The 26662-nt window shown below is 42.3% G+C and overlaps 2 long non-coding RNA genes across 2 annotated transcripts in view; both read right to left on the reverse strand.

Annotated features, from left to right (window-relative positions):
* The window catches only part of LOC309523338, an 892159-nt gene that overhangs the window by 169597 nt on the left and 695900 nt on the right, over positions 1-26662 (reverse strand). The window contains exon 2 of the long non-coding RNA XR_014215308.1: positions 11747-12187. This is a non-coding gene — a long non-coding RNA (uncharacterized lncRNA). The remainder of the gene's footprint in view (positions 1-11746; positions 12188-26662) is intronic.
* On the reverse strand, positions 5876-7510 carry LOC309523359. Its single transcript, XR_014215328.1, has 2 exons — positions 7414-7510; positions 5876-7382 (listed from the first exon to the last, which is right to left on the reverse strand). It is a non-coding gene; the product is annotated as an uncharacterized lncRNA (long non-coding RNA).

The following is a 26662-nucleotide window of genomic DNA, read 5'->3' on the forward strand; positions in this document are numbered from 1 at the left end:
GCGGGTTTTAAGCTGAACAAGCAAAAAACTAAGGTGTTAGGGAAAAATCTGACGGCTATGGAAACAGAAGGGTTTCAGAAAGAGACAGAACTAAACATTGTTAAAAAAGTGAAATACCTGGGGGTGAACTTGTCTTCTAAGAATTTGAATTTATTTAAAGACAATTATGAGAAATGTTGGCTAGAAGTTAAAAAAGATTTAGAAATTTGGTCAAGACTGAAATTATCCTTGTTAGGCCGAATTGCAGCTATAAAGATGAACGTTTTGCCAAAGATGTTGTTTTTGTTTCAGGCCCTGCAGATTGTGGACAGAGTGGAATGCTTTGGAAAGTGGCAGAAGGATATTTCTAGGTTTGTCTGGCAGGGCAAAAAGCCCCGAATAAAGTTCAAAATATTAACTGATGCAAAAGAGAGAGGGGGGTTTGCCCTGCCGGACTTAAGGTTATATTATGAAGCGGCGGCCTTCTGCTGGATGAAAGATTGGATTTTACTAGAAAACACTGATGTCCTAGATCTGGAAGGCTTTAACAATTCGTTAGGTTGGCATGCGTATTTGTGGTATGACAAGGGTAAATCATATGGAATGTTTAAAAACCATATTGTCAGAAAAGCAATATATATGGTCTGGAAAAAATATAAAGACTTATTGGAGAGTAAAACTCCGAGGTGGATCTCACCAATAGAGGCCAAAGCTCGGAAAACAACCAATATGGAGGCATACTGGCCGAAATATTGGGAAATAATAGAAAATATTGGAGGTAATTGGAGACTGCAGAGCTTTGAAAAACTAAAGGATAAGGTGCAAAATTGGCTGCATTATGCCCAAATTAATGAGGTTTTTAAGTTAGACAAAAAAACAGGTTTCCAGGTGGAAAAATCGAAACTTGAGACAGAATTGCTTGAACCAAAGACCAAGTTATTATCGAGAATGTATAGCTTGCTGCTTAAATGGAACACTCAGGATGAGACAGTTAAATCAGCAATGACAAAATGGGCCCAGGACATTGGTTATAATATTATGTCTGAAGACTGGGAAAGGTTATGGACCACCGGTATGAAATTTACTGCATGCAATGCTTTGAAAGAAAACATTATGAAGATGGTATACAGGTGGTACATGACCCCGGTTAAGCTTGCTAAGATTTACCATTTGTCCGATAACAAATGTTGGAAATGCAAGGAAGCTGAGGGGACATTCTTTCACCTCTGGTGGACTTGCCCAAGACTGAAGGCCTTCTGGGAAATGATCTACAATGAGTTAAAAAAGGTGTTTAAGTACACCTTTCCCAAGAAACCAGAGGCCTTCCTTCTGGGCGTTGTCGGCCAGAAGGTGTTTAAAAAGGATAGAACCTTTTTTATGTACGCTACAACAGCAGCAAGAATTCTTATCGCCAAGCATTGGAAGACCCAAGATTTGCCCACACTGGAGGACTGGCACTCGCAATTGATGAACTACATGGAACTAGCCGAGATGACTGCAAGGATCCGGGACTTGGGAGAAGAAGCAATGGAGGAGGACTGGAAAAAATTTAAAGACTATTTGCAAAAGTATTATAAGTTATATGAAACATAAGATGTCGTATGATTGGGAACTTAGCTCCAGTAATGAAGCTTGAATATTTAAGAAATTTGATAAGATTTATGAAAGAACCAAGATTTAAATGGGTAAAAACGATATTATGGTATATTTTTAGAGTATATGGTGACCAAGAGATTTAAATCTAAATTGCAATTGAAAATATAAAGAAATACACGAAATAAGGGTATAATTTGCTGATAAATTTATTGTTAAGAATGCATTGTGCGGGGGACGGGGGAAGTCCAATGGAAATTTGAAATAAGTCACTGAAGTGGTCGTGCTTCTTTTCTTTTTTATTTCCTTTCTTCTTGTCTTTTCTTTTTATTCTTTGATTGTTCTGTTATTTCTGTAAAAATGTAATAAAAATTATTATAAAAAAAAAAAAAAAAAGAAACTGCATGAGACAATGCTGGACTATTTGGACTATACCAACATCATTATGATGGGAGACATGAATGGGGTGGTCTCCACAAATATGGACAAGTCACAAAATCAAAATTTAACAAAAGACGGCAGACTACCTAAGACCTTTTTTGAACTAACTGACAATATGGACTTGATTGACATCTGGAGGACAAAGAACCCCCTAGGCAAAGAAGGAACATTTTTTTCTGAAGCCCATCTGTCTTGGACAAGAATCGACCAAATATGGATAACTAGAGGGCTGGCACCCAAGACCAGAAAAGTGGAAATCTGCCCCAAAACCTGCTCCGACCATAACGCGATGAAAATGGAAATGAGACTTACCCCAATCGGTTCCTTCAGATGGAAAATGAATGACACCCTATTAAGAGATCAGGAGATTGTGGAGAAGGCCCAAAAAACTTTGAAAGATTACTTCGAAATAAATTTGAATACCATGGTGGAAAAAAGAGTAATCTGGGACGCAAGTAAAGCCGTTATGAGAGGGTTTTTGATACAACAGAACACGATAAAGAAAAGACTTTGGAATGGAAAAAAGGATAAGATCTTAGAGAAGATAAGAGATGGTGAGAAAAAATTGAGATCAAAACCAAAATCGCAGGAGGTTCTGAGAGAAATCAAATTCCACCAAGCACAATATGCTAAATTGATAAATCAAGAAGTTGAGTGGAAAATTAAACAAATGAAACAAAAATCATTTGAATCAGCGAATAAGTGTGGGAAACTGCTAGCATGGCAGTTGAAGAAGAGACAAAAATTGAATACGGTTACAAACCTAGAGATTGAAGGGAAAAACATCCAGAAACCAGAGGAAATTAGAAAGTGTTTCCAGAGATACTTCAAACAACTTTATACACAAGGGCCGCAAAATGAGACGGAGATAGACCAATTTATAAAAATTAATGGGCTACCGAAATTGTCCCAGGAAAAGAGAACAATCCTGAACTATAAGATAACACAACATGAAATTGAGGGTGCCATTCAGAATATGCAACTAGGCAAATCTCCAGGGCCAGATGGTCTTACCTCCAAGTATTATAAAACATTGAAACATTGTTTGATACAACCACTATTGGAGGTTTGTAATCAGATCATGGAGGGGTTTGGTCGGGTGGCGGGATTCAAGCTAAACAAGCAAAAAACTAAGGTTCTGGCTAAAAATTTGACATCTACAGAAACAGAGGGGTACCAAGAAAGAAACAGAATTAAGTGTGGTTAAAAAAGTGAAATACCTGGGGGTATTTTTGTCCACCAAAAACTTGAATCTATTTAAAGATAATTATGAAAAGTGTTGGTTGGAAATTAAAAAGGACTTGGAAATTTGGTCAAGATTGAAACTTACCTTGTCAGGTCGAATTGCAGCTATAAAGATGTGTGTTTTGCCGAAAATGTTATTCCTGTTTCAAACCCTACAGATCGTGAACAGAGTGGAATGCTTTGGAAAATGGCAGAAGGATATATCTAGGTTTGTCTGGCAGGGCAAAAAGCCCCGAATAAAATTTAAAATACTAACTGACTCAAAAGAAAGAGGGGGGTTTGCCCTGCCAGACTTGAGGTTGTATTATGAAGCTGCAGCCTTCTGTTGGTTGAAGGATTGGTTTCTGTTGGAGAACACTGATGTCCTAGATCTGGAAGGGTTTGACAATGCTTTTGGTTGGCATGCATATTTGTGGTATGACAAGGCGAAAGTTCATAAATTGTTTAAAAACCATATTGTCAGGAAATCAATTTTTGCCGTCTGGATGAAGTATAAGGATTTATTAGAAGGAAAGACCCCGAGGTGGCTATCACCGATGGAGGCCAAGGCTCTAAAAAAAAGGCCCAATATGGAGGCCTACTGGCCAAAATATTGGGAATTAATTGAAAGAACTGGAGACAACTGGAAGCTACAGAGCCAGGATAAACTAAAAAGTAAGGTGCGAGACTGGTTACATTATGCTCAAATTCAAGAGGTTTTTAAAATGGATAAAAAAGTTGGTTTCCAGGTGGAAAAATCGAAACTGGAGACGGAATTATTAGAACCAAAAACTAAGGTACTTTCGAGAATGTATAACTTGCTGCTTAAATGGAATACACAGGATGAGACAGTTAAATCTGCTATGATAAAATGGGCACAGGATGTTGGACATAACATTATGTCTGAGGACTGGGAAAGGTTGTGGAACACCGGTATGAAGTTTACGGCATGTAGTGCCTTGAAAGAGAACATTATGAAAATGGTATACCGGTGGTACATGACCCCAGTCAAGCTTGCAAAGATATATCATCTGTCTGATAACAAATGTTGGAAATGCAAAGAGGCAGAAGGGACATTCTTTCACCTCTGGTGGACCTGCCCGAAAGTGAAGGCCTTCTGGGAAATGATATATAATGAACTGAAAAAGGTATTTAAATACACCTTTCCCAAGAAACCGGAGGCCTTCCTTCTGGGCATGGTGGACCGGAAGGTGTTAAAAAAGGATAGAACTTTGTTTATGTATGCAACCACAGCAGCAAGAATTCTTATCGCAAAGTATTGGAAGACACAAGATTTACCCACACTGGAGGACTGGCAGACGCAGATGATGGACTACATGGAATTGGCAGAAATGACTGGCAGAATTCGAGATCTGAGCGAGGAAACAATTGAGGAGGACTGGAAAAAATTCAAGGACTATTTGCAAAAATATTATAAGTTGTTTGAATGTTAAGATGGTGCACGATTAAGAAACGTTATGCTTCTGCAACTTGATTAGGTAAATGACAAAGTAAGTTATGACAAAAAAAGGAGACAAATTTGAAACAAATATATTATGTTTATTTTAAAGGTATTAAAATTGGATTACAAGCTTATGAAATTGGTAACATAAAAAATTGAAAGGTACAGTAAGCGGTGAAATAAGGTGATAAATTGCTGATATTGTTAGTCTAAAGAACGCAATGTTGGGAGGATGTGAGGAGGTCCATTGGAAAGTAACCTATAGAAAGATGATCTGAAACATATTTAACTTTTTCTTCTTCTTTATTTTTCTTTATTTCTAAAAATTGTTTCTTGTTTCTCGCTTTGTAACTGAATCTGTGAACCTATGGAAAGAAACGCAATAAAAAATTTTTTTAAAAAATGTAATCAGATCATGGAGGGGAAGAAGGCGCCGGAAACGTGGAAAGAAGCTTTCATCACATTGATACCTAAATTGGAAACTGAAAAGACTCAACTTAAGAACTACCGTCCCATCTCACTCCTAAATGTGGATTACAAAATTTTTGCAGATATCTTGGCAAATAGACTTAAAAAAGTGTTAAATGAAGTTATTCATAAAGACCAGGCAGGCTTTCTCCCAGGTAGACATCTGTTTGATAACACTAGGAACATTATTGACATTTTGGAACTTTTGCAAACCAACTTAATCATGGAAATTTGAAGTGTCAGGCATAGCTCTAATGGCTTTAGCCCAAACGTAGCAGAGTTTTCCTGCACAGCGAAGAAGCTAGTCGAGGTGGAAATGACTAGTCAGCTAGACTCAGAATAACTATTTACAGGATTTATTAAAAGGAAAAAATAAAACCAGCAGAGTTTCTGCATACAAAACAAAGCAAATAAATCCTTTCTTTCTCTCTCTCTCTTAACCATACACAGCACTTCTAACTCCTAACACACCTCACACCAAACTGTGCTAGCATTCCCAGATAACAGAGTTGAGTGCTGGTCGTTAACCAATCAGAGTTAGTAGTTTCTAGGTCAAGCAGACCTTGGCTTTCTGCCAAGAGTAAATTGACACTGCCTTGAGTTAATTGTGTGAAGCCAGAATCTGCAAGTTCCCACAAAATCAATTAACAGAAACTGAACACCCCCTCACAGATTCTGCTGGACAATTAACATCAAAAAACACCTATGTAGGAGATTATTTTTCCAGCAAACCTAAACCCTTGCACATTTGCTTGTTCTTTATCTTTGCCAATGGTTTAGTTAATACATCTGCTACATTTTCTTCACTTGATACATAAGTACATGTGATTATATTGTCTTGTACACAGCAACGTACATTTTGGTATTTTACAGAGATATGTTTGGAACGTGATTTGAAACCCTCTGTTTTACTTAAGGTTATACAAGCCTGATTATCAATGTAAACTTGTACTGGTTCTCCACAATTTACATTTAAATCTGCTAACAAATGCTTGAAATAAATCACCTCGTTGCACAATTCACTCAATGCGGCGTACTCGGATTCCGTTGATGACACACTTACAACGTCTTGCTTGCGTGACCGCCAGCTGATTAAAGCTCCACCGACCATTATGACTAGTCCTGTGACAGATTTTCTATCTGGCAAATTTCCCCAGTCACTATCACAGTAGCAACTCAACATTTCGTCCTCGGAAGAATTTAATTGTAACATATAGCCAATTGTCTGTTTGAGGTATCTCAGAACTTGTTTTACCCCTTTCCAGGCATTTAGTGTGGGTTTTGAGACCAATCTACTTAATATGCCTACTGCGTAGCTAATATCAGGTCTGGACCACTGTGCTAGATACAATAAACTTCCAATTACAGAGTGATATACATCAGGATGTTCAAATTCAGGACTCTCATCTATATGAAGTGTTTTTATGAAACCTGGATCCATAGGCACCGCTGCCCCTTTGCAATCCTGCATCCTGTATGTAGTCAGTAGTTGTTTAACTTTGTTCTGCTGACTAATTAGGCAGCTGCCATCTTGGGCCCAGCACACTTCCAACCCTAGATATGTCCTAACCGGGCCTAAGTCTTTCACTTTGAACTTACTGGACAATTGCTTGGCAAACCTTTTAGTTTGTTTATCTGTTTTACAGGCATACAATACATCATCTACATAAATCAGACAAAACTCTTGATCACTGCCTGTACCACGTACATAAACACAATTGTCAGCTGTACTCTGCTTGAAACCAAATGACACTAAGGCCTCATGGAAACATTTGTTCCAAGATCTTGCAGCCTGTTTGAGACCATATAGAGCTTTGTTTAATTTCAACACTCTATTGGAACCTGTCTCATAACCAGGCGGTTCGGCTAGATACAGGTCTTCTGATATTGATGCATGTAAATATGCAGTCTGGATATCAAAATGGTTTAACAGGAGTTTTCTCTTTGCTCCAAGCGTTAAAATCAGCCTTACACTGTCCCCCTTAGCAGTAGGGGAAAAAGTTTCGTCATAATCTTTTCCAGGCCTCTGAGAATATCCTTGAGCCACTAAACGAGCTTTGTATTTGTACTCTCCTGTCACCAGAGGTTTAAGTTTGTACACCCACCTGCAGCCTACAATCTTTGCCCCCTCAGGCACTGCTACTGGTGTAAAGACCTTGTGCTCATTCAGAGAGGACATTTCTTCCTCCATTGCCTGTTTCCAGAGCTCTGCCTCCTCTTTTGGTAACTTTAACACCTCCTGAAACTCTTGGGTTCTGCAATTACACTAAACACATTTGCAGTATCTGGAGAAAAACGCACCGGAGGCACTCCTTTGTTTTGTCTTTTAGATCTTCTGTGAGAAAATTTTTCTTCTGACCCACTTTCCTCCTCAGAACTACGACCTCTCTTTTGTTGCTTAGCAACTGGTCTCTGGCTAATTCCACTTTCTTGAGAGCTCTTATCTGAACTTTCCTCCCCCTCAGACTCTGGTTCTCTATGTTTACCTTCAGAGTCATGAAGCTCCTGGGAAGGTTCAAACCAAACCTCAGTATTGGCATGTAGTCTCTCCCAGCCACTATGTTCACAAAAACTGGCATTCCTGGAGATCACAATGCCATTTGTCCCTTCAGCAAAACGGAAACCTTTCCCCAGCTCCTGGTAACCCACAAACACTAACTGTTTGGTCTTAGGATCTCCCTTCTTTCTCATTTGTTTTGGAATTAATACCCAGGCTTTTGATCCAAACACATGCAAATGGTCAATTTTGGGTTTTTTCTGAAACAATTTAAAGTACGGGGTTGTACCTATTGTTTGATGAAAGAGCCTATTTTGGAGATAACACGTGGTGAGCATGCTCTCCCCCCAATAAGACATGGGCAAATCAGCATCATCAAGCATGGCAAACATCATATCTTGTAAAGATCTGTTTTTTCGCTCTGCAACGCCATTCTCCTCTGGGGGAAAAACGTTCGTTTTTCTATGCCCAATGCCACGCTTTTGTAACCAATCTCTAAAGGCATTTGACATAAATTCGCCACCTCTGTCCGTCTGAATCCTTCTGAGTTTAATGGACAGAAATCTTTCCACAGATGTCTTTAAACTTAGTGAACACGTCACCCTTATTCTTCATGGGAAAAACCCAAGAGTAACGCGTGGCGTCATCCACAATTGTTAGTGAAAAGCGCGCTCCACCCCTGCTTACAGCAAATGGACCAATTACGTCCATGTGAACCAGCTGTAGCGGTGACTCACTAACTCTGTCACTTCTGGGGTAAGAGACTCTGTGGGTTTTAACCTTTTTACAAACATTACAATCAAGGTACTTGTTACAACTCTTTAAATTACCCCCATCAGCCAATTCAGACATTTTTAGTACACTTTTCCAGCAAGCATGCCCCATTTTCCTATGCAATAAGTGCACACAGTTGTCATGTATAGCTTTGTTATTCACTGCAGGCTGAGATTTACTGACTACTGCTGCAACTTGAGATCCTGCTTTAAGCCAAAACAAGCCTCCCTCTGACTTAGCAGTGCCTAAAATCTCACCAGCCTTCTTAATAATGCAACTGTCTCCTTCAAAATACACTTTAAACCCAGCTTTTAGCAAACAATAGATAGATAGATAGATAGATAGATAGATAGATAGATAGATAGATAGATAGATAGATTCTTTATTGTCATTACACTAGTGCAACATTGCACAAGTGCAACGAAATTGGATGCCATCCCTTAAAAACAACAAAAGCAAAACAACAGCAACAACCAAACAAACCACCTTCCAACCACACCCACACCCATCAAACTCCCAGGTCTCACTATCGAGTTACAGCATTCAAAAAGGCCACAGCTCTTGGATAGAAACTGTTTTTTAGTCTATTTGTCCTTGACTTGATGTTTCTATACCTCCTGCCAGAAGGCAGTAGTGCAAACAGACTGTATCCCGGGTGAGATGGATCCTGCAGGATGTTGTTTGCTTTCCTAAGGCAACGGGAACCGTACAGTTCTTCCAAAGGTGGGAGAGGGTGACCAATAATCCTTTGGGCTGTGGTTATGACCTTCTGGAGCACCTTCCTCTCCCTAGCTGTACAACTGGAGAACCAAGCACAAATACAGTATGTAAGTATGCTCTCTATGGAGCCTCGGTAGAAGGACACCAGCAGTCTCTCACTCAGATTGTTCTTTTTTAAAAGTCTGAGGAAATAAATTCTCTGCTGGGCCTTCTTCACCAGAGCAGTGGTATTTGCGCTCCAAGTCATGCCCTGATCCATAGTCACTCCCAAAAACCTGAATTCCGCCACCCTCTCCACCCGTTTCCCGTTGATATACAAGGGCTGAATGTCCGCCTTTTTCTTCCTGTAATCCACCACCAATTCCTTGGTCTTAGCCGTATTAAGAGCCAGATTGTTCTCTCCACACCAAACACAGAGCCGCTCCACCTCGTCCCGATAGGCGGACTCATCCCCTCCTGAAATGAGCCCCACCACCGTAGTATCATCAGCAAACTTGATGATTTTGTTGCTGGAGTAGATGGCTGTACAGTCATACGTATAGAGAGCATAGAGCAGGGGACTCAACACGCAACCCTGTGGTGAGCCGGTGTTAAGGCTAAGGGCTGTGGACACATGTGACCCTACTCTAACCCTCTGAGAACGTTCTGACAAAAAATCCAAAACCCAGAGACAGGTGGAGTTGGGGAGTCCAATCGTCTCTAGCTTGGACACCAGTCTATGGGGGAGGATAGTGTTAAAAGCAGAGCTAAAATCCACAAACAGCAGCCTCACATAATTCCCCGGCCGCTCCAGATGGGACAGAGCAGCATGGAGAGTGGTGGTGATAGCGTCTTCTGTGGATCTATTTGCCCTGTATGCAAACTGGTAGTTGTCAAAAGTTGATGGAAGACAGGAAGTAATATGACGGCGCACCAGTTTCTCAAAACACTTCATGATGATTGGAGTCAGTGCAACTGGTCTGTAGTCATTCAAACTACTGATTGTGGATTTTTTAGGCAGAGGGACAATAGTTGACGACTTCAGGCAGGGTGGGACAATAGACTGGTGTAAGGACTTATTGAAGATCTTAGTGAAGACCCTCGCCAGCTGATCCGCACAGCCCTTCAACACCTTTCCATCAGGTCCAGCCGCCTTCCTCGGATTCACCATCCTCAATACTTGTCTCACCTCGTGCTCCTCTACAGTGAATGAGGGGCCCCTATGGGCTGGTGGCTGTAATACCGGCGTCTCAGGTGGCTCCTTCTCGAAGCGAGCAAAGAAGAGACATCAGATTGCTCCTTAATGAAGGCACACAAAGTACATTTTGCAGGCATTCACGAAGACAAGGAACAAAAACTGTACCCCCCGAAATCACTTCGGAAGTACTTCCGTCTGCTAGAGCCACCTGGCTGCGCTGTGCTGAGTTCTTGGAAACAAACAATTCATCTGAATTTACGATGTGCCGAGACGCTCCCGAATCGACCACCCAGACAGCTTGTTTCTCATCAGCAATCTTGGCCACGGCGGTCACCAGCTGAGCCGACTGTTTTTGTTTGAAGAATTTCTTTTATGCTGCTGCTGCTGCTGATCTCGTCTCTGCTCCTGCACCGGCAACTGAGACTTGACCAACTCCGGACATTGTCGTTTTAGATGCGCTGAAGACCCACATCGGAAACAACGCCTAACAGCAAACGCTGACTCCTCACCAGTACGCTGCTTTTGCTTCACCTCTGGCACGGCATGAGAACTCCTTCCAAACCGCCCACCAGTAGAAGTCTCTGCAGCCAACGACCTTTCTTGCCTCTTCTGCCATTCTTCAATCAAACGCCCAGTAACGTAACTGACTGATAAATCACGCTCCTGTATGCCTTCTAGAGACAAAACTAAATTATCCCAGCTTTCCGGGAGAGAACTCAAAATAATAGCCACCTTCTCCTGCTGGTCTAACGCACAGTCTCTTTCCTGTAGCGCAGCAAACTTTAACTGTAAACTGTGTAGGTGTTCCTGCATTGTAACCCCAGGCTGTAACATTGCCTTGTACAATGCCATGCGAATGAACAGCTTGGAAACCGCTGTCTCACGCACATGGAGTTCTTTAAGTGCTTGCCACACACCTCTAGCTGTCTTGATTCCCCTCACATACGGCAACTGGGAATCTTCCAGCCCCAAGACAATTGTGGCCCTTGCTCTTTGGTCTTTATCGAGGTCTTCATCATCAGGCTTCGTAGGAAACTTACTCACCACTTGCCAGAGACGATCCCTCTGCAGCACTGCCTGCATGCGTTCCGACCACAGCAAGTAATTGGAGTCATTCAGACGCTCAAAAGCCATCTGAACTGGTTGTGAGGCCATCTTGAGAGCGATGTCCCTGGAACCCGGAACCAGCTACTCACGACCACCGAGAGAGAAAACAGGAACCACAGCACCCAGCACTCACACGCTGCAACTGTTGTCCTTGTGTCCACTGCGTCACCAGCTCACAACAGTCAGGAACCAGCCAGTGTCCATCTGCTGCACCGACAGGAACAACAACTTCTGGGACTACTGGAACCAACACCGTTGATGCTGACACCACCACAACTCAGGCTGGCAGAACAATGCCCATAACCTCATGGAAATTTGAAGTGTCAGGCATAGCTCTAATGGCTTTAGCCCAAACGTAGCAGAGTTTTCCTGCACAGCGAAGAAGCTAGTCGAGGTGGAAATGACTAGTCAGCTAGACTCAGAATAACTATTTACAGGATTTATTAAAAGGAAAAAATAAAACCAGCAGAGTTTCTGCATACAAAACAAAGCAAATAAATCCTTTCTTTCTCTCTCTCTCTTAACCATACACAGCACTTCTAACTCCTAACACACCTCACACCAAACTGTGCTAGCATTCCCAGATAACAGAGTTGAGTGCTGGTCGTTAACCAATCAGAGTAAGTAGTTTCTAGGTCAAGCAGACCTTGGCTTTCTGCCAAGAGTAAATTGACACTGCCTTGAGTTAATTGTGTGAAGCCAGAATCTGCAAGTTCCCACAAAATCAATTAACAGAAACTGAACACTTAAACACAAAAGCAGTGTTAATTTTTATTGATGCAGAGAAGGCCTTTGACAACATTTCTTGGAAATTCATGAAGAAAAACCTGGAAGGGATGGGAGTGGGACGGGGGTTTGAAAATGGAATAGAGGCAATTTACTCAGAGCAAAAAGCTAAACTGATAGTTAATAATGTGGTGACAGAAGAGTTTAAAATTGAAAAAGGAACACGACAAGGTTGCCCCATATCCCCTTTGTTATTTATCTCAGTCCTGGAGGTGCTCTTGAACATGATTAGGGAGGACCGGTTGGTGCAAGGAATACAGGTCGGAGTGAAACAATACAAACTGAAAGCTTTTGCAGATGACTTGGTTTTAACATTACAGGAGCCAGAATCTAGTACGAAAAGGGTTTTAGAATTAATTCATGAGTTTGGTCGGGTGGCGGGATTTAAACTGAACAAGCAAAAAACTAAGGTTTTGGAAAAAAATTTGACAACCGAGGAATCAGAAAGGTTTCAGAAAGAGACAGATCTAAAAATTGTAAAGAAGGTGAAATACCTAGGGGTAAACTTGACTGCTAAAAACCTGAACTTATTTAAGGACAATTATGAAAAATGTTGGTTAGAAATTAAAAAGGATCTAGAAACTTGGTCAAGATTGAAACTTTCCTTGTTGGGTCGAATTGCAGCTATAAAGATGAATGTATTGCCAAAGATGTTGTTTTTGTTTCAAACCCTACAGATTGTGGACAGGGTGGAATGTTTTGGAAAGTGGCAGAAAGATATTTCTAAGTTTGTCTGGCAGGGCAAAAAGCCCAGAATAAAATTTAAAATTCTAACTGATGCAAAGGAAAGAGGGGGATTTGCCCTGCCGGACTTAAGGTTATATTATGAAGCTGCAGCTTTCTGCTGGATGAAGGATTGGTTACTTTTAGAGAACACTGATGTCCTAGATCTGGAATTTTTTAATAATGCTTTTGGATGGCATGCATATTTGTGGTACGACAAGGTTAAGGTTCACAAAGGGTTCAAAAACCATATTGTCAGAAAAGCAATATTTATTGTCTGGATAAAATACAAAGACTTACTAGAAAACAAGACCCCGAGATGGTTATCACCAATGGAGGCTAAGGCCCGAAAAAGACTCAATATGGAGGCCGGTTGGCCGAAATATTGGGAAATAATAGAAAAAATTGGAGACAATTGGAGGTTGCAGAGTTTGGAGAAATTAAAGAATAAGGTGCGAGACTGGTTACATTACGCTCAAATTCAAGAGGTATTTAAATTGGACAAAAAGATAGGATTCCAGGTGGAAAAATCGAAGTTAGAGACAGAATTGTTAGAACCAAAGACTAAAGTTCTTTCAAGAATGTATAATTTGCTGCTTAAATGGAACACTCAGGATGAGACAGTCAAATCAGCCATGATAAAATGGGCTCAAGACATTGGGTACAACATTATGTTTGAAGACTGGGAAAGGTTATGGACCACTGGTATGAAATTCACGGCATGTAATGCCTTGAAAGAAAATATTCTGAAAATGATATATAGGTGGTACATGACCCCAGTCAAGCTTGCAAAGATATATCATTTGTCTGATAATAAATGTTGGAAATGTAAGGAGGCTGAAGGGACATTCTTTCACCTCTGGTGGACATGCCCGAGGGTGAAGACCTTCTGGGAAATGATTTATAATGAGTTAAAAAAGGTATTTAAAATATACCTTTACCAAGAAACCAGAGGCCTTCCTCTTGGGCATCGTCGGCCAGAAAGTGTTAAAAAAGGACAGAACATTTTTTATGTATGCGACTACAGCAGCAAGAATACTTATGGCAAAATATTGGAAGACACCAGATTTGCCCAAGCTGGAAGAGTGGCAGACGCAATTGATGGACTATATGGAATTGGCCGAAATGACTGGCAGAATCCGAGATTTGGGAGAAGAAATAATGGAAGAGGACTGGAAAAAATTTAAGGACTATGTACAAAAACATTACAAGTTGTATGAATGTTAAGAAACTGCACGATTTTGAAAAATATGGCTCCAGTAACTTAATTCTGAGATACAGAAAACTAAGTTATAAGTAAGAAAAGGTCGAAATTTAAAGTAATATTATATTTAATTTAAGGTACAAATAATTGACAAAACTACTTTAAATTTAGAAATGTAACATTTGAAAAGTACAAAATAAGGCATAAAACAAGGTAATAATTTACTGGTATTTTTTATTATAAATAATGCAGGGTAAGGGAGATGTGAGGAAGTCCAGTTGGTTACATTTTTTATTCTTTGTTATCTATGTCGTTTGTTGTTGTTGGTAGACTTGTACTTATTTCTTTGTGTGTTATCTTTTTGGTGAAGGGAGTTTGTGTGTTTACTTTTTATTTTGTGTTTGGAAACTTAACAAAATATTTTTTTAAAAAAAACATTTTGTATGGAATGCAGAGCCAGTTCTTCTCATGAGCAAGCAAGGGGCGCCCCTGAGGTGCTGGATGCACCACTAGAACTGGCGGCATGGTGTGAGTACCAAGGTTGGTTTTGCTCTCTGCATTTTTCCTGAAGTTGTTGAGCTGTGAAAATCATGTCCACTGTCCCCCTAGAAGGCTGAAAACCATTTTGGGATTCAGGAAGGGTCACCTCGGATAATGTTAAGAGACGATTTGCTAAGATCCTTGCAAGAATTTTGCTGGCCACAGCTAATACAGAGATGCCTTGATAGTTTCCGCAATCAGTTCTGTCACCTTTTTAAAAAGAGATTGATAATTTTGGCATCCCTGAAGTCTGCTGGGATCGCTTCTCTCTCCCAGATTTTTTTGATGAGCTTGTGAAGTTGTTGTGTAAGTTCAATTCCACCCACTTTGAAGATTTCAGCAGGTATCCCATCAGGTCCACTGGCTTTGTTGTTTTTCACTTGGTTAATAGCTGTACACAACTCTCCCAGATTTGGAGATACAGCAAGCTCATCTCTAATTTGTTTTTGCGGGATTTGTGAGAGGACCTCAGCAGCTATGGGGGAGTTGTGGTTAAGGAGATGTTGGTAGTGTCTTTTCCAGCACAGTGCAATAGCTTCTTTATCTTTTAGAAGTGTGGTACCATCTGCTGAGCGTAGGGGGCATATGCCATGATTTATTGGTCCATAGATGGTCTTTGTGGCTTTAAAGAAACTGTGCATCATGAATGTCGGCTAAGTGCTGAGTCTCTTGAGCTTTTTTTATCCACCAGGTGTTTTTTAGTTCTCTGGTTCTTAGCATTGGCATAGAGTTTTTTTCTTAGTGGCACAGTTTCTATCTCTTTGCCAGATCTGAAATGCCTTCCTTTTCTTCTCAATCATGCATTCAATCTCACTGTCATTCTCATCAAACCAGTCCTGGTGTTTCCTGGTTTGGTATCCAATAGTTTGTTCACAGACTGCAATAATGGATGTTTTTAGCTTGGTCCAGTGTTCCTCGATGTTATCAGGGAATTCTGAAAGCAGATGGTCCTTAAGAGTCGTTTGGAAGCAATCCCGCTTAATGGGAACTTGAAGGGCTTGAGTGTTCATTTTGCGGCTTGGTTTTCTTCCCTGAAGCCTGTGTTGAGGTATAATCTTGATAGCCATCATGGCGCGTATTAGTTGGTGATCTGTCCAGCAGTTGTCGGCGCTCATCATAGCTCTGGTAAGGAGCACATCACATTGATCTTTAGCACGGACAATAACATAGTCTAAGAGGTGCCAGTGGTTTGACCGAGGATGCCTCCATGAAGTTTTAAATTTATTTTTCTGTCAAAAGAGTGTTTTGGTAATAAAGCCACTCCCAACATAAGGGGGGGTTGCGGGCTCACGCCCCCATCTACATTCTCGCGGGGCTGGCTGCAGCCCCGCGGGACTCGGGGATTCCCTGGCTCATCAATATTCATCATTCTCTGTGCCAGCCAATCGGCTGGCGCCGGGGGCGGGATTAGTAGCAGGCATTTAAGGTCGGGGCAGCCCGTGCTCGCCGCTTTCTTTTCTTTCAGCAGCTGCGGTTTCCCACCCACCCTCTAGGTTTGCATTTGGACTTAGCTATGGGCTTCGGCTGGTCGCTGCAAGGGGCATGGTAGGAGTTTTTCCATTTGGCTAATTGGCTGTATTTTGAAAGCCACTTGGTTTTTTCGCCTACCTAGCAAAATGTCACAACACCTTTGGTTTTGGCGGTTAGGCATTGGCAGGGGTATTGTTATGCAAATGAGTTGGGTGGAGGAGCGCCATCACCTCCCCCAAAATCATGAAGGGTAGTTCGTTAAAGGATTCCGGGGGGCGTCGCCTCGTCCGAAACCTATGGAGGCTAGGGCCTAAAGCGCGCTCCCGAGCGGTAACCCCTCGGGGAGCACCTAGGGATGTGCATCTCAGGGGCTCCCCCTGTTGGTGCTTAACCCTTCCCGGTTATACCGGTTAGTCTGATAGGGCCAATGCCTAAAGCCAATACCGCTCTTACCTGTAATCAATAAAGTTGTGGCCATTTTTCGCCCATTTAACCTTAATTCTTGTGTCCGGTGTCTTTATTCATTCCATCTGTGGGAGGGGGCGGGAATCGCCACGCAACAAGGTTGTGTGCTGCACATATCGTCAAAAGTAAGATTCCGTTCTGGTTGCTGTTGCCAACTCCTTCTTTCCCAATAGTCCCAGGCCACAGATCGAAATCTCGCCCAGCTCTTGCATTAAAATCACCCAGGAGAATAATTTTATCTTCCTTAGGCATCTCTGATAGGATGGTGTCAGGGGTTCAGGAGCAGAGGCGAGGGCAAGGGAGGAAACAGAGAGCGAGGGGGAGGAGGCAGAGGAAAGGATGAGTGATGACGACGACCCGAGATCTCCGAGTCTTTCCAGTGAATCAGAGGATTCACAAAAAGGAGCACCAGTGGCCAGGGCAAGGGGGGAGACTAGGGGGACACCCCAGGAAGAAAGAGCCAGAGGGGACTCAGAGGGGAGCAGTTGGAGATCGGGACCAACGTCACCGCCAGAGAGTAGGAAAGAGGAAGAGCGCCAGGGAGCAAGCGCTGGCAGCTCGCAACAGGAGGGAGGGCACGAGTCAGGAGTGGCCACACCTTCATCGGGGAGCGAAGTGACGGTTAGACGGAAAGTGGAAGGTTGGGCGCGCGCGCCAAGTTCAAATGCACAGGAAGGTGGCGCAGTAGGCAGCCCGGAAAGGGAGCCAGGTCCTAAAGCCCGGCGCAAGGAGACAGGAGAGTCAGGGGGGTCAGCGTCAGAAGAATCCCGGAAGGAAGAGACCCAGGGGGGCAGAGGGACCCAGAGGAGAACTGTCAGGCGGAAAAGGTGGAGCAGGGCTAGGATATTAAGTTGGTGCGCAAGGGGCGGAGACTCAGACGGAGCTTCGCCGATCTAAGCATAAGACGTAGGGTTGCACGCAGCAGCTCGAGAATGGAGACTGTAACTCAATAAAGACTTTTATTTAACGATCGCTGGCTAGCGTGATCCTCTGTGAGCTAGGATCTGGAAGTAACCCTGACAGTTGGTATCCAGCTGAGAGTAAAAATTTTCTTTAATGTCTTCATCGGCATCCAGTGTTGGTGCATAAGTGCTTATAATAGTAGCCTGTTGGTTTTTTGTGAGCTTTATTCGAAGGGTTGAGAGTCGCTCATTAATGCCAGTAGGGACTTCTGAGAGGAGCTTCACAAGGTCGTTTTTCATAGCGAAGCTTATCCCATGTATTCAATGTTCTTGTTCAGATAGACCTTTCCAGAAGAATGTGTAGCCTCCTTTTTCTTCCTTCAATTGTCCCTTGCCTGCTCTTTGAGAGTCTTGAAGTGCTGCAATATCGATGTTAAAACATCGCAGCTCTCTTGCAATGATGGCAGTTCTGCGTTTAGGACGTTCACTGTCTGTGTTATCTGACAAAGTCCATATATTCCATGTTCCAAAGTTCAATTGTCTTTTACGACCCCTGGGTGGTGACCCCACTGGGCACGGTAATCCAGTCAGGGAAAAAGGGAGGCAGACTATGTTTAGGGCACCATTTCCAGCCCCTCCCCCTTTTTGGGGTGAGCAGAGTGGATCCTAAAAAGGGCTGCTCAGTCATGGATACAGCTGCCGAGCTGCTCAACTGCCTCGTTCCTTGAGTCAGAATGACTGAATCTGTATCCACCGCCCATGTGTCGATTCATGACTAGGGGCTTCCAGATTTCACATTCCTGCCGCCGTAGCCATTTGCTGATCACCATAGGGAGGTTGGGTTGGGTTTTTGGAAGACGCCTGTGTGTGAATTTGTTTTATGTCTGTAGATTAGTGCACACTGACCAACCGCACAGTCTTCACAGTAGGGCTCTGTTCTGACGGCATGAGTAGTCACAACAAACTGGTGGATCCTATCTGCTGCAGCCTTCATCCACCTTCACAGCCGTTGCAACACACCGCTTGTTATCATCCACCTGTTCTGCCATTGAGGACTTCTTGGATCATTCTTTGTCTAGCTCTTTCCCTGTTATGTACTAAGCTTGGATCCTAGAACAATAGGCAAGTAGGATCCTAGAATGCAAGAACTGATTGGCTTGCAGGAAAAGACCAATCAGGCTCCAGGAGGGAAGCAGAATCAGCCAATCAGACAGGACTCGTTGTGTAAATAATGTATATAAAAGCCTGAGGTTTGGGGGAAAATTCAGTCACTGTTTTACAAGCTGCAATAAAGAGCATGAAATCACTACAGGACTCTGAGCATATTTCATTTTCTTTGACATTACTGCCTTGGGTGACCCTGCTGAGAGTACGAGATTCCTGATGGATTCGCTCACAAGGGTCATAGAAATGTGCAAGCCCACTCACCATGACAAGTGAGAGAACTGAGATAGATTGCACTGAGCCCTGGTCTCATTAGACAAAGCGTTCGACCAAAATGGCTCTGATTCTGGTTGAGGACAGCTGGATATGTTTTGGGCCAGGGGACACCAGTAGGTTGCATTTAGATGAGTGTCACACTCATGGGGGGTGTATTGGAAGATAATTCCCACAGATAAGAAAGGTCACAGACTGTATAGGGCTTTAAAGATTAGCACCAAAACCTTGACTCTGATTCGATACTCCACCTGGAGCCAATCCAGCTGATGAGCAACCAACTGAATGTGGACTCTCCACAAAGTCCAAGTAAGAACTCATGCATCTGCATTTTAGACCATTTGGAGTTTCTGGAGCAGTCTCAAGGGTAGCCCTGCATAGCTCTCTCTCTCTCTCTATCACATTTATACCCTGCCCTCCCTGGCGCAGGTGTAGAGCAAGTTAAAGTAGTCTAATCTGCAGGTGACTACTGCATGGATCACCATGGCTAGGTTGGAAAGGGACAGGTACAGTACCGATCTCCTAACCTGACATAGATTCAAAAATTCCAGTTTGGCTACATTTGTGACCAATGCCTCCATAGAGACAGAAGCATCCAGGATCACACCGGGACTCCTGATAGCGGCTACAGGTGACTATTGCGCCGCATTAAGAGCTGGGAGCTGGCAAACCAAACTGAAATTATTCTGGCCCAGCCATTGGACGCCCATCATTAATGGATAGAGATTCAGCCGACTCAGTTTCCTCCATCCCAGCACACCCACCTAAAAATTGGCCAATATATCCAGGGTAGCATCTGGCAGTAGATCCATGATGTTTGTGGCCAGATCTGTGGTTATGTACAAGATATTTGAATAAAGGGTGAATTTGGGGTTCCTCAATGCGAAAAGCGTGAGGATCCATGAGGATCCATGCTTCAAAACCAAGTTTTTGGGCCACGGTAAGGCCAGGAAGCCGTGGATTCGAATTTTCTGTGGTGCAGGCTGTGCCCATGGGCATGATGTGTGATTTGACGGTGAGTTTGGGGTGGCCCAATTCAAAAAGCGTGGGGATCCATGAGGATCCGTGCTTCAGAACCACGTTTTTGGGCCATGAAGTGGTCAGGAAGCCGTGGATCCGTGATTTTTGTGGTGCAGGCTGTGCCCCTGGCTCTGACGTGCGATTTGACAGTGAATTTGGTTTGGCCCAGTGCAAAGAGCCTGAGGATCCATGAGGATCCGTGCTTCAAAACCAGGTTTTTGGGCCATGGAGTGGCCAGGAAGCCGTGGATTCGTAATTTTTATGGTGGAGGCTGTTGGAAAACAAGCCTTCTTCGGGAGAATCTGGCCCCTCTCCCAGCTCCCGGCTTGACTTTCCGGTGATCTGCCTCTGGCTGCGTTCCCAGACAGACCAGGGAGATCTTGATATAGGCGACATCTCCCAGCGTGGGAAAATGCACACCCACTTCTCCCCCTTCCGCAGGGGAAAGAAGAGTAGTCAGAAATCTATTTACATGATGTTTATTTCTGACATTACAGCTCTACAGAAAACGTGTCCGATCACTTCAGACTCCATCCAGCAAGTGACAAATACTTCCTTTACATACGCAAGAGGAAAGTCTCAAATTACACTGAGCAAATTCCAGTGAATCGCCCTGTGAAATGACTGTCCCACTGATTCCCACAGACAGTCCCATCATGTGATGTTTTCAAGCTACCAGTTTGCAGCTGCGTTGCTTTCATATTGTAACACAGGCTGTGTCCCTGGCTGTGACGTGTGATTTGACAGTGAGTTTGGGTTGTTCCAATGCAAAGAGCATGAGGATCCATGAGGATCCATGATTTTTATGGTGCAGGCTGTGCCCCGGGCTATGACGTGTGATTTGACAGTGAGTTTGGGTTGTTCCAATGCAAAAAGGATGAGGATCCATGAGGATCCGTGCTTCAAAGTCAGGTTTTTGAGCCACAGTATGACCAGGAAGCCATGGATCTGAGTTTTTTCTGGTGCAGGCTGTGCCCATGGGCATGATGTGTGATTTAACAGTGAGTTTGTGGTGGCCCAATTCAAAAAGCATGAGGATCCATGAGGATCCGTGCTTCAGAACCATGTTTTTGGGTGACGGTAGGGCCAGGAAGCCGTGGATCTGAGTTTTTTGTGGTCCAGGCTGTGCCCCTGGACATGATGCATGATTTGACGGTGAGTTTGGGGTCACCCAATGCAAAAAGCATGAGGATCCATGCGAATCCGTGTTTCAAAGCCACGTTTTTGAAACACGGTATTACCAGGATTTCCGGTTTGGATCGCAAGCAGCAGGGAGCCCGGAGAAGCCGCTGAAGGGCTTTTCCGAGCTACATGGGGGCTTGGGGGCTACGCAAAGGCACTGCGACCCCCAAAATCTCAAGGGGGACACCCTTGAGGGATAAGCTACCCAGCAGTGTTGGAGCGGTTCCAACGTTTTTTCGGTTTTGTTTTTTTAAAGGGACTCGAGAACGACGGGACTGAGAAACGCGAACGGTAAGTACCGCCGACTCCGTTTTGCGATGCCTCTAGCTCCCACTGGAAAAGCGACAAACCTCTGTAACTTTAAGAACAGAACCCTTAGTGTTTACGGAGTATTTTTTGGCTAAAAAATTGGATAATACACTAAGTGAGCTCTGGATGCAGAAGGATTTAAGTGAGGAGCCCGACCCGATTTTCGGAGTGATAATGGCGCAGGATACAAAATCGCAAGAGCAAAGAAAGGAAGTGACCATTCACCCGCTGTAGGAACAGAAAAGTGAAAGTCCTCAGCAATTTTTAAGCGAGGCAAAGGAAACTAAATAAAACAAAAGTAACGAAAAAGACCTTTAGAGACTTTGTTTTCTTTCTGGGGAGAGTATTAAAAAAATAATAGAAAGAACTGAACAGAGTGGTCATAAAGAGAGAAATATTTTGCAGCCTTAAACTTTAAACTGGAATACAAGGGAGAAGGAGGGGAGAAGAGAAAAGACGAAATAATAACATAAAAGCTTTAGAACAACTACTAAACTACAATCTCTCCTCACCATCTTCTCTATTTAAATCCTGAACCTCTTATATTACAACTTAGGCAACCGAACAAGTAAGAATTTAAATTTGATTTTTTTTAAAAAAAAAACTTAACTTCAGACTTTAACTTCTCCCTTTTGAAGACTTTGGATTCTTAATTTCTTCTTCTCTTCTGTTTATTTGGACATTTAACCCTTCTCATTCAACCAATTGGATTTAATTTTGAATCTCCTAGATTTTTATATTTTTGGAGCTTTTTAGAATCATATATGAACTGAGTTATAGAGGTATGTACTTATGATTACTGGGGTATATATTCCCCTCCATTAGATGGACTGGATTTAATTTTGGATCTCTGGATCTTCCCTCAACCCAACCCAATATTGGATTAAGCCAGCAAGTGGCTGAAGACCATAGAGTTTAAAATAAATAAATAAAAATTGGGACCCTCTTTTTTCCTTCTTTGGATCGCGGTGGACGTTGGAGGATTAGCTGTTTAGAATTTATCTGACTGTATATTAGAGACTGCGTTTACTTTTTTCCCCATTGACTGCCTTAGTGCTTTTTTGGACATAGAGGCAACTTAGATTTCTAAATATCTGTCACCTTATCCTGACAAAATATTTGAGTTGGATTAAGCTAACCAAGTGGCTGAAGATCGGACAGAAGGAAAAGAAAGAACGAACAGAGAGCTCCTATTTATAACAAAAGTTGGATATATGTTAAACTTATGATCTCTCTGATGGTTTTTTCATACAAAGGCTTTCTTGTAAGGTCATTATTTCATTAACGGCCTTTTTATAAGGCCATTATCTTTACATAACTAACGATTTTCTCACAAGGCTATTATTGAATTAACTTGAACTAACTTGAGTTAATTGTAAATTAATTTCGGACTTTAATTTAATTCTGTTTATTGATTGCAAGTTTATTAATTGGGATTTTGAATTGGGAAATTAATTGATATTTGGGGTTTGGTTTTGGATTTGGAAACTCCTCAGGTTAAATTTGAATGAAGAACATTTTAGTGTCTCTGGAAGAACTTAAAGAGACTGGGAATAATTTGATTTGCTATATTCGTTACAAAAATACCCCATATGTGTTTTGATTTTATTTGGTGAGAAACTTGGAATTAGATTGCACAAGAAAGGGAAAACTTAAGTGCTGTTGAATATATTGATTGATAATTGATTAAAATTGGTCAAGATTGTGTGCCCTATAGGGGAGAGAATAAATATTACAAGAGTTTAAATTAAAAAAAAAGTGGAAAGGGAGAAAATGTCTGGGGGAAAATGGAAAAAAGATAGAAGGAACACCATCAGATAGGAAAGCATCCAGACAAGAAGAAATTAAGGACCTAGATATTTTATGGCTAAAAATAAAGGAGGAATTCAAACAGAGTGAAATACATATGGAGAAAAAGCTAGGAGAGATGCATGAGTCGATAGACAAGAAAATAGAGGGAGTAGTAGGAGAACTCTCTAGTAAGATTAAAGATTTAACAGTTCGATCAAAGACTATGGAAGAAACAAACAAAAAGATACAGAAATAAATGAAAGAACAAAGGAAGGAGACAGAAAAGATAAAAGATGAAATAGGAGAATTGAATAAAACTCAAGATCAAGTTTTGGACAATTTAGCAATGATTGAAATGAAACAGAAACAGCTAAACCTAAAGTTTAGAGGAGTAGGAGAAGAAGCAAATGAGAACATTAAAGAAAAAATGACTAAAGAATTAGCGAAATGGTTGGAATTGAAAGAAGAAGAGGTCGCCTATACGATGGAAAATGCTTTTAGAATAAAAGTGAGGTCTTAACAAGTAAAATCTAAAAAAGTTCCAGGAGACTGTTTAGTAATATTTAATTCGATAGAGATGAAAAATATAATATTAAAAACAAGCTATAAAAAAATTAATAATTGAAGGTAGACCAATTATCATTTAAAAAGAAATACCAAGCAGACTCCTACGCAAAAGAGAAGGCTATAAACAGCTAGTAAGTGTTCTGAAAAGAAACGGCATACAACACAGATGGGAGTTCCCAGAAGGGATCTCCTTTTATAAAGATAAAAGATTCAGGATTACCGAGACCCAAGAAGTGAAGAAATTTCTGCGGAGATATGAGAAAGATCTTGGAAAAGTAGAGGAGAGATATGGAGGAAGAAATGGAGACTTAGAGGTGAGAAGAAGAAGGAGAGAGAAAGAAAAAGAACAAGAAGATAAAAGAAAGGAAGAAGAAGTAGAAGAAGAGGAAGAAGAAGAAGGAACAGTGGGAGGAGAAGAAGAGGAGGAAGAGGACACAGAAAACAAAACCACTTGAATTTAAATTATTAGTTGGTTGTAGATTGGAAAGTAGGCATAACAATGAATCTGAAAATTTTGTCATGGAATGTGAACGGTTTAAATGAAAAAACCAAAAGGAATAAAATTGAGAATGTTTTGAAAAGAAAGAATTTTGATTTAATCTGTATACAGGAGACCAAAAAGCATAAACATATTTTGACAAACAAAAAATTGGGGGTTGAGTTTATTAACTCTATCACAAAAAGAGGGGTAGTGATATATGTCAAAGAAAAATGGGAACCCAAATTAATTTGCAAAGACGATGAAGGAAGGATTTTGGGGGTACAAATTAACTTCCAGGGTGAAAAATTTAATGTGATAAACATCTACGCCCCGAACTTGAATAAAATGGAATTTTTCAAGAAGTTGGAACAAATATTGTTAGAGTGTAACAAGACGATATTACTGGGAGACTTTAATGGAGTGCCGGCACCAGAAATAGACAGACAGTCAGAAAAGAAAAAACGTAACCAAGGGAAACTGCCAAGATCCTTTAACAACCTGGAAGAAAACTTAGATTTAATAGACATCTGGAGACATAAGCATCCAATAGAGAAACAATTCATCTTTTTTTCAAATCCACATAAGAGTTGGGGCAGAATCGATCAAATCTGGGTCTCAAGAGAATTAACATTAAGAACCTTGAAATGTGAAATCTAACCTAGAACTCTCTCCGATCACAACTCAATAGTTTTAGAAATAAAAGGTGTATCACAAGGTGGGTTCAGGTGGAGAATGAATGAATATTTACTGGATAATGAAGAGGTTATTGAAAAGGCTAAAGTTACCTTAAAAGACTATTTTAGTATGAATCTTCATAAAGAAACACGTATAGATGTAGTCTGGGACGCCAACAAGGCGGTTCTAAGAGGTTTTCTTAATAATAATAATAATAATAATAATAATAATAATAATAATAATAATAATTTATTATTTATACCCACTCTGGGCGGCTTCCAAAAGAATATTAAAATACTATAATACATCAAACATTAAAAGCTTCCCGAAACAGGGCTGCCTTCAGATGTCTTCTAAAAGCCTGGTAGTTGTTGTTCTCTTTGACATCTAGTGGGAGGGCGTTCCACAGGGAGGGCGCCACTACCGAGAAGGCCCTCTGCCTGGTTCCCTGTAACTTGGCTTCTCGCAGTGAGGGAACCGCCAGAAGGCCCTCGGTGCTGGACCTCAGTGTCCGGGTAGAACGATGGAGGTGGAGACGCTCCTTCAGATATACTGGACCAAGGCCGTTTAGGGCTTTAAAGGTTAGCACCAACACTTTGAATTGTGCTCGGAAACGTACTGGGAGCCAATGTAGGTCTTTCAAGACCGGTGTTATGTGGTCTCTGCGGCCGCTCCCAGTCACCAGTCTGGCTGCTGCGTTCTGGATTAGTTGTAGTTTCCGGGTCACCTTCAAAGGTAGCCCCACGTAGAGCGCATTGCAGTAATCCAAGTGGGAGATAACCAGAGCATGCACCACTCTGGCGAGGCAGTCCGCAGGCAGATAGGGTCTCAGCCTGCGTACCAGATGGAGCTGGTAAACAGCTGCCCTGGATACAGATTTGACCTGTGCCTCCATGGACAGCTGTGAGTCCAAAATGACTCCCAGGCTGCGCACCTGGTCCTTCAGGGGCACAGTTACCCCATTCAGGACGAGGGAATCCTCCACACCTGCCCGCCTCCTGTCCCCCCAAAACAGTACTTCTGTCTTGTCAGGGTTCAACCTCAATCTGTTAGCCGCCATCCAACCTCCAACCGCCTCCAGGCACTCACACAGGACCTTCACTGCCTTCACTGGTTCTGATTTGAAAGAGAGGTAGAGCTGGGTATCATCCGCATACTGATGAACACCCAGCCCAAATCCCCTGATGATCTCTCCCAGCGGCTTCATGTAGATGTTGAAAAGCATGGGGGAGAGGACAGAACCCTGAGTCACCCCACAAGTGAGGGCCCAGGGGTCTGAACACTCATCCCCCACCACCACTTTCTGAACACGGCCCAGGAGGAAGGAGCGGAACCACTGTATAACAGTGCCCCCAGCTCCCAGCCCCTCAAGACGGTCCAGAAGGATGTTATGGTCGATGGTATCAAACGCCGCTGAGAGATCCAGCAGAACTAGGAAACAGCTCTCACCTTTGTCCCTAGCCCACCAGAGATCATCAACCAGTGTGACCAAGGCAGTTTCAGCCCCATGATGAGGCCTGAATCCCGACTGGAAGGGATCCAAATGGTCCGCTTCCTCCAGGCGTGCCTGGAGTTGTTCAGCAACCACTCGCTCAATCACCTTGCCCAAGAATGGAAGATTTGAGACTGGGCGATAGTTGGCTATCGTGGCCGCATCTAAAGATGTTT

Source organism: Podarcis vaucheri (genome assembly GCF_965113315.1).
Source record: "Podarcis vaucheri genome assembly, chromosome: W".
Lineage (NCBI taxonomy): Eukaryota > Metazoa > Chordata > Lepidosauria > Squamata > Lacertidae > Podarcis > Podarcis vaucheri.